This window comes from Equus quagga, chromosome 6 (assembly GCF_021613505.1).
Source record: "Equus quagga isolate Etosha38 chromosome 6, UCLA_HA_Equagga_1.0, whole genome shotgun sequence".
NCBI lineage: Eukaryota > Metazoa > Chordata > Mammalia > Perissodactyla > Equidae > Equus > Equus quagga.
The window spans coordinates 72210626-72219471 of record NC_060272.1 but is presented as its reverse complement, the minus strand read 5'-3'; the positions used below and the strand labels follow the sequence as shown (position 1 = coordinate 72219471).

The 8846-nt window shown below is 42.7% G+C and overlaps 1 protein-coding gene across 1 annotated transcript in view; it reads right to left on the bottom strand.

The window, feature by feature from the left end:
• Nucleotides 1-500, bottom strand: part of HMGB1 (high mobility group box 1) — an 8793-nt gene extending 8293 nt beyond the window's left edge. The window contains exon 1 of the mRNA XM_046663929.1: nt 351-500. The gene's annotated coding sequence lies outside the window, so the exon portion shown is untranslated. The remainder of the gene's footprint in view (nt 1-350) is intronic.
• Nucleotides 501-8846: the final 8346 nt, after the last annotated feature.

Genomic DNA, 8846 nt, shown 5'->3' with positions numbered 1-8846 from the left:
GCCGGCCGCCCAACGCTCGGCCCGGGGGCCGAAAACACGTTAAAAAATTTTTTTAATTAAAAAAAATTTTTTTTGCGCCCGTCAGCGCGGACGCCGCCGGGGGTGGAAACTCGCGGGGCTGGGGGTTCGCGGCGCCTCAGGCAGCCCGGGGGCCGGGGTTCGGGCGCGGGGCAGGGCTCCTGGCGCCCGAGAAGAGGCTCGCTCCGTGCGCAGTTCCCCCCACGGTCCCCCCTCATTTGCCTTTGTGTGGATCCTGCCCCGCCGGCTCCCGGCCGCGGGGATCCGGCTCCCGCGCGGGGTGGGGAGCTGCCGGAGGCGCTCTCCCCGCCGCGGCGCTGCCCCACACTCACCCTCAGCGAGGCACAGAGTCGCCCAGTGCCCGTCCGGCTCTCACTTGCCCCGGCGCTGTCTCTATGGAGCTCAATGTACTGCAATGGCTGTGAGAGCGGGAGCCAGACGCAGCCTCCTCACTCTCTCCGCTCTGTAACATTACTCTCCAGCCAGCGCGGCTCCTATTGGCTACCGCCAACTCACGGGGCTCGCTCATTGGCCCGATACCTCCCATTGTCCTGACCAGAGCCCGTTTGCTATTGGCTGTCTCCGGGGACACGTCATCAAGGATTGAAACAGCGCGCAAATCTGAATGTGTGTGTATGCCGGGCAAAGAGGCTGAGGCGGGAGAGGCAGAGGCAGAGGCAGCAGCTGCTACGGGAAAGCAGAGCTCTATGGTGTATGTGTGCATGTGTCTAACCCAAGCCAGCCCCACACCGGAGCGGCCGCCGGGGCGAAAAGGGCCTGACTTTTCCACAAGTGTCTCCAACTCCTCAGGCAAAAGAGACACCCACAGGCCTCCCCCCCCCTTCTTACCCCAAACTCACTTCCAAAGCCGTTGAGATAAGAGGCCCCAGACTTTTAACACACCTTCAAAAGTGAGAGCGACAGTATGAGATCTCGTCCCCCCGAAAACTGGGGACTCTGCTAGTGCAGGGGAGCGAAGACAGCCAAGATTCGAGCCCCTCAGCAGCATATGGTTGCAGTGCATTTTAGACCTCTGGAAAGGCAGGGCTTTTTCCATAAGAAAGGGACACGATCCAGTCAGCTGGTTTTAAAATACCCCTTTTCTGGGCTCAGGAGCCGGAACGTCAGGCTCGCTGAGCAGCTGAAATCTTGACTCACTGAACAGGCATTCAGTTTCACTCTTTTTCTTGGTTTGATCGAGTTTCACAGCATGTCTAGAACTTTTAATTTAAATACAAAGCACTGTCTTAACTTCCTGGAAATCAAATAATTATTCCATGTAATTAAAGCACAGCGACTTCGTTTTGATATGGGGTACTCTAACAGGAAATGTTTGTGAGGGCCCGCTAGAATTAGCAAATTCATTAGAGACCACATTTTTAATTGTTTGGCTATTTTATTTGACTTGGTGTGGATTACTGTTATAATCAAACGAATCCTTGTGATGCTATCTTTCCCTCCCATCACACCACTTAGTGCATCCATGTAACTGCTCTAGGATTACAGGAGTTGTGGGTATATTGTTACCCGGAGGAGTAGATGGAGGCAGAGAGTGCACATGCCCAAATCCACAGGCTGTGGTGTCTCTAACCCACCAAGCTGGCTGGTATTAACAGACATACTTATTTGGTCTGTAAAGAAAACGTGCTAGGTATTATGGCCAGTTCTGAAGACTGTACAGTTATATCAGTCCTTTACGAAACTATTATCTATTCCTTCTTAGCCTGAGCAGACCACACCCCTATTCAGTTATAACAGACTTCCCCTTTTCTCACTGTCTAATGGTATGTTTATACACGTCTAAATCTACCAGCCAATGCCTCCAAATGTAACAGATGAAAGTTAAATCACTTTATTATGTTAATTTTATTGCTTATATCCTCTCTAAGCGTCCATAACCAAATGTATTTGTTCAAATGTATTAAGCTATTTGAGAATAGACTTAGATAATCTTTCCTGACCTAAGATTTTAATGTTTATTCTTTTTTTTAAAAAAAATACATGATTTGTCTCAGGGATTATAGTCTCGGTGAAGGGACAATACGTGACACATGCACATGAAAAAGACTATAATATTAAAGACTATATAAACTAGTGTAGTGCACACTCATTGTTTAAAAAGCAAATATCTAAAGTTAACTTGTGTTACTTTCACACATATTTTCTCTACTCTCTACTAATCAATCAAATTTTATGCCTCATTCAAATCTAGATATTTATTTCAATCCTCTTTTATCTTCTCGATGCCTTATGAGATATTCATGAGAATAACTGACAGTTTCAGTGGCATCCATGATTCAAAATTTGGCTATTATTTGAAGGTGGCACTATCAATATTTTCCAGGAGCAGTGTTGGATTTGCACTGGCCCAGCCACACATTTTTACCTGTTGTCTGTAAGTAGCTTACTCCTGCCAGGGGAAGTTGACGGTCACAGAACATGAGCGCAATGGGCCCGCAGAGGTTTCTATTTCAGCAGGATGATGTTGTCCGTAATAGGCACTGGGTTTAAACCGACCTGGGTTCCAATCCCAGCTCTGCTACTTGCCAGCTGTCTGATCTCAGGCAAGTTTTTCAACCTCTATGTTCTTCAATTCTCCCAGCTATAAAATGGAGGCTATCAGAGGGTTGCTGTAAAGATTAAACTTTTTTAAAGGTTTAAAATTATGTTATGCAGATCCCTTCAAACCCATGACTTAGAAAACCTCAAGTGCAGTTAACCTTGAGTCTTTCTTCATATTTTAATTTTATATGAGGACAGCGGTTGCAAATCTAATTAGGTTTTTTTTTTTTTTAAAAAAAAGAATCCTAGCCTCAAAAGTACTAATCTTCATCCAGTCTAGGGGTGGTGCTTTTATTTATTCCCGAGTGTAACAGAGGCCACGTCAGAGAGACTAGCATAAAAACTCCACTTACAGGCACAACATTTCTCCTATTTGTTTTCCCATGATATAGACAGGGAGGGACATAAATAAACCCGACAACTTCTAGCTCTAATCCTGCAACCTTGATGTTCACTTATTTATGCTATTAGATCCTTTCCTTCTTCAACATGAGTCATTGGCCACAAATTGGCATTTATTTTAGAGTTATTGTTTTTTGTATCCCAAATTACAAAGTTATCTGATTCAAAAAGCTTGAACACTCTCTCCCATGCCCAGTTTAGCCAGCTGAATTACAGATCTTCATTAATATAGTTAATTTAATATTAATATAATAGTTTATTTAATATTAATATAGTTTATTATATCTATTAATATAGCTTATGGATGAAGCATGCCTTGATCCCCTCTAGGATAGGAGAATTGCCTCTCTTCTGTGATCCCATAATATTCTGTACCTTAATTACTGTGCTCACAATTATAATTACCCAGGTATGCGTCCACTTGTCCCATTGCACTGCACCCCTTATCTTATCTTTGTATCCCAAGTACCTAGCAGGGTACCTGGCATATAGCAGGCACCAAATAAAGTTTGTTGAATAAATGAATTAATAGCTGAGAGAGTACTTACTGCAAATTATTGTTTTAATCTTCCTCTTCCATCTTTGGAGATAAGCATTTGGGTTTTTCTAAATCAGAAGGCAGGAAAATAGAATAATAAGTAATAAGTAAATGTTAGAATACTACGATTGAGGGTAGATGCCAAATACACCTCATTGTTAAAACTTAAAAAGAGGAAGACGCAGTTTGGGGGCTGGAAGGGAGCTCTCATGTGGACAAACACATACTCACAGTTTTAGTATTTACCAGTTCCCAACTAGGCCAAGGCTATTTCTTGTTGGATAGAGTGAACTATGGCAAGCAAGTAAAAATTTATTACAGAAAACTGCAAGAATGTCTGCTCAAAGGTTGCTTCCAATGAGCTTTCGATTCCTAACTCTAATGTAAAAAGAAAAATACAAAACACAGACACGGGCTATAAGTCTTTGACTGGCTGAAGGATACTGATTCCTCCCCAATGCAATGAATCCTAAAGTCAAGCTATGTGAATTCTCTTGTTGTCTCCTTTTCAAAAAGGGTCAATTTCTGAAAAGGAGTAGAAACAGTAAACCAAAATGTCTGAGGAGTTCAACCATACCAAGGATCATGCATACTTAAAACTGTTTTTTTTAGGGTGCTGAAAACAAAAGAGAGAGGAATTCAGGAAAAGTAAAGAGTAAAGGTTTGTGAACTCTGGACTACAAGCTACGACACTGAGCATGGCCCTCTGTTAGCCATGAGTCTGTGTTCAGCTTCCACAGCTCTTACTCAGAGCTAGTGATATCTTATCTAGCTTGAAAAGATGTTTCAGGACTAAATGGATAGGCACAAAGAAAGACCAGAGGTGGAGGGCAGAGAGGCAGCGTGACAGTTGTCAATATGTGGAGAAAAGGAACCTCGTCCTGAGCTGCTTAAGTACTTCCTGCCTCAGCCTGTGTTTTCTGGCCGAAGGTAGCTTGCAGGTGGGGAAATCACTGGCTTCAGCTGTGGGCAGCACTGATGGCCGAGGCAGAGAAAATGGAGCCAAAGCTAATTTATACCAACAATATCTCTACAATTGCAGTATTTCACTGGTGAGTAAGGAAGAAATATCATACCTGTCCTTAATCAGATGGCTGTTCTCTGGTTAGTCAAAGAATGGTACATATGAAGAGGGCAAAGCTCATCAGCAAAAGTTTCTATAAAACAATGATCTAAATTCAGAAAAGATCACCATTTTAGGCCTTGATCTCAGAACCTCATCAACAGACCAAATTCAGCTGTCCTATTAAAAGTGCCATAAACCTTAAGAATAAATGTCTCAGCACACTTATGAGGATGGCTATCATAAACAAGACAGACAATAGCAAGTATGAGTGAGGATGTGGAGAAACTGGAACCCTCCTCTGCTGTTGGCGGGAAGGGAAAACAGTGCAGCCACTCTGGAAAACAATCTGGAAATTCCTCCAAAGGTTAAACATGGAGTTACCACATGACCCCGCCATTCCACTCCTAGGCATGTGCCCAAGAGAAACAAAAGCACGTCCACACAAAAACTTGTACATGAATATTCATAGCAGCATTATTTGTAATAGTCAAAAAGTGGAAACCACCCAAATATCCATCAACTGATGACTGGATGAATAAAATGTGGTTTATCCTTACAATTGAATACTATTTAGCAATAGAGAGAAATGAAGTACGGACACCTGCTACAACATGGATGAACCTTGAAAACATTATGCTAAGTGAAAGAAGCCAGACAGGAAAGGCCACATATTGCATGATTCCATTTATATGAAATGTCCAGAATGGGGAAATTTATAAAGACGGAGGTTAGTGGTTGCCAGGACTTGGGGATGGGGGAGTGACTGCTAACGGGCATGGGGTCTCTTTTAGGAGGATGAAAATGCTCTAAAATGAGATTATAGTAATGGTTGCCCAACCCTGTGAATATACCAAAACCACTCAATTGTATGTATATGAATTATATCTCAATAAAGCTGTTTTTTAAAAAATGAATAAATGTTTTACGAGTGGTTTTGGTTAACCGAACAAACGTGGAAAGGGATGACAGAACGCTACCTACTTTCCAATTTTGCCCCATACTTTCCTGCTGCTGTGGTGTTTAACAATTTGTGACAATGATGGCCTTTCTCTTCACTAGGAGAAAATTTTGTCTACGGTTGGAGTTATAGATTCTGTACTTAAAGTATATTTTTGCTACAAAATAAGGTTCAAAGAGCACTTTCTAGGGGTACGTTGGGAGGTTTTTCTTGAGAGCCTGGGGTGACTGTAATAAATCAGCTGAGCCATGAAGGGTTAGGCCAGACAGTGCAAATTGCGGGCCTCTGGCCTTATCTGATGCACATTCGGCATCAGATGTTTCATTCGGCCAACCTAGTATTTTAAAAAGTTGGACATTTTCACATTAAAAAATCCAAATATTTGGCTCCTTTTGAAAAATCAGAGCTCTGAAACGCTCGGATCCCCATTTCAGCAGGGTGATGGTCCTGTGGAGTAAACAGTGGCTGCCTCCCTCAAACGGGGGTCTGTGTCCCCTAGTTCCCACCACTCCCCAACCCTTGCACCTGATTTCTAACACGACTGCACATGATTTTAACCCAAACGTGTTACCCGCCAGGCCCCTGTCGACATCTGAGTTTGCAAATCCTGAATCAGGTCCTTAGTATTTCATGTGACTACAAGCTGCGATTCTGAACTTTTCTTGATCAGAGATTCCTTTCATAGGAAACACTGATTATCCTCACACAGGACACAGAGTGGAAAACTCTGAACTAGAGGAGTCCCTCAGGTGAGAAACAACCATTTTTGGTGATATCATAGGTGGCATGTACTCTTGAAAGGAGGAGTAGAGAGTCTGGCTGTGCTGCAGAGGATGTCTCACAGCCCAGCCAAAAGCCTAGAAAATACGCTTTATTTATCATGGGTCTCCTATGTGTTGAGCACTACTCATAGATTATTTCATTTAACCCTCACAGTGATCCTACAGGCCAGGATGTTTATATCTCTTCGACGAATAATGCTAAGGAGGCTCAGAGAGATCTCTTAAGTTGTCCAAGGTCACACAGCTAGTGAGAGAGCAACAGTATTGACCCAGTTCTGATTCCAAAGCTAAAGTTTTCTCCACTTGGCCATATGACCTTCCAGTTACTAGCCTAGCTAATAAAATAAAAAATGGTCACATTTTTCCCACCTACATATACTTCACATACTCATGGGCATCCTGACGTGAGTTTACAGCCTTGGCTTTCAAGGTTTTTTAAAAGGACCCATACACTTTGCATATATAAAATTTGAACAAAGTTTCAGGAAACAATACCTACTATTATTGTGATGAAGTTTGAGTTTTTTTTAATTTTAAATTTACTTCTGAACCCACCCATGGGTTTGCAAAACACTGGCCCGAGAGCTGTAGTAAAGAAGCCTCGTCTCCCCTTGAGGGTACCGTCAGCCCTCAGTGATGGGTGCAGGTGCTGCCAGCTGACTGGATGCGACTGAAGAGAGGAGCAGGCCGGGAGAGACGTTCAGCGTCCAGGACCTGCAGCTAGAGCTCCCCGGCACACCCAGCAAAGCCGGTGCCAAGACTCTGGGACTGTCCAAAGCCCAGAGAAGGGCCCTGAAAGCATGAAAGCAGAGTGTCTTGCTCTGCCAGGGAGACCCAAGACAAAAATGGGCACTCCAGACCAGAGACCTCCAGGAAATGCAAAGATGATGACTGCAATCCCCAAGGCCTGGGAGAGAAATCCTAACCGACCTGATAAATATCTTCCTGGCCGGGGTGAGGTTTCCCACCTGGGATCTGCCTCTAACAAAAGTCAGAGGCCAGAAGCGCAGCAGTCCATCTACCAGTTGGGAGCTGGACTAGTTGGGAAGACCTCCCAAGGTACCAGGCTTTTTGTCAAATGTACCAGGCTTGAATGTCAAAAAAACATTCAGCGTCCAAAGTGGTTTGTGGGGTTAAACAGAAGGTGACTGCCAAGCCATACTTGTTCATGAAGGTGTGAATTTAAAAAAAATCAACAACAAAAAACGTATATGCTTTTTCTGAAAGGTTGCAGTTGATCCTTGTTCTAAAGTTTCTTTTTGACTTCCAAGAATAGAACTAAGGAAGTAGAAAGGCGATAGCACAATTTGCTATATTCTAATATATAAGTACTACAAGCAAATTGATAGTCACGTTCAGAAACAGACTCTGCCTTGGAAACATTCATGGCATTTCACCAGTGGTTTTGCTTCTAGGAAATAGAAAATAATCAGAAATAAGTAAAAAGCACAAAGGTATGGATAAGAATATTAACTGCAGCATTATCTACAATGTGGAAACAACCTAGATGTCCAATGAGAGGAGCTTGGTTAAATAAATTTTGGTCCATCATGATGGATTACTGTTATGCCACCATCAAATTGTTATGAATATTCAATTTAATGCTATGTAAAAAGTATTCATAATCTCTTATCATGAGAAGACTATTTTCAAAAAGACCCTTGGTTTGAAAAAAAGTGTGTACGTGAATCCAAAAAAGACTGGAAAGATGTACTGAAACATGTGTATAGTGTTTAATTCTGCTAAAAGGTCATCTTTGTTTTCTCCTTATGCTCTTCAATATTTCCCAAGTTTTCTAAAATTTATATTATTTCTATAATTGGAAACAAAAAACTGCAACTTTATAAGAGAAGAAATTTGCTAATAGAAAACTCAAAGATTCAGATAATTTTTAAAAATTCAGACCTCATTACTTTAGAAACTCTTTCCTGTGAGGAAATACACAACAAATATAAAAATCATTCATATTTACCAGAGCCCTAAAGTAAAGGTGTCTCCATCGTTATCAAAAGGTGATCACCCTGGTAACACAAATCAGAATCAGGTGATGGTTGGGAAGAAGTGTCAGCGTCTACCTGAGAGCTCTCTTCACCTCTCCTCACTGCCCATGTGTCTTCTTTAAGGGCTTCCTTCTTTCCCGATAATTCGCTTCTGACGATCTCTGCTGCTCCTCTCTCTTAGAGACCTGGGTGACCGACTCCTGGGGAGTTTTAACCTCCATCTCTTCTAAATGGCCCTAAGTTTCCCTTCCAGCCTTAGGCTCCATCATGGACCCCACCGCTACCTGTTTCTCAAGCTCACCGGTTTGCTCCCTAAACCACACCTCTTCCCGATTCCCCTTCGTGCAGACTTGCCACACGGGCTCCAGTTCCAGGAGGCTGTGACTCCCCCTCTTCCTCTTCCTTCATGTCAAATTCTATAACCCTATGTCACAATACTTTTGAATCGTTTCCTTTTTCTTTTTATCATTTCAATTGCCACCGACTCTAGTTCTGGCATTTATTATTTTGTGGTTAAGAA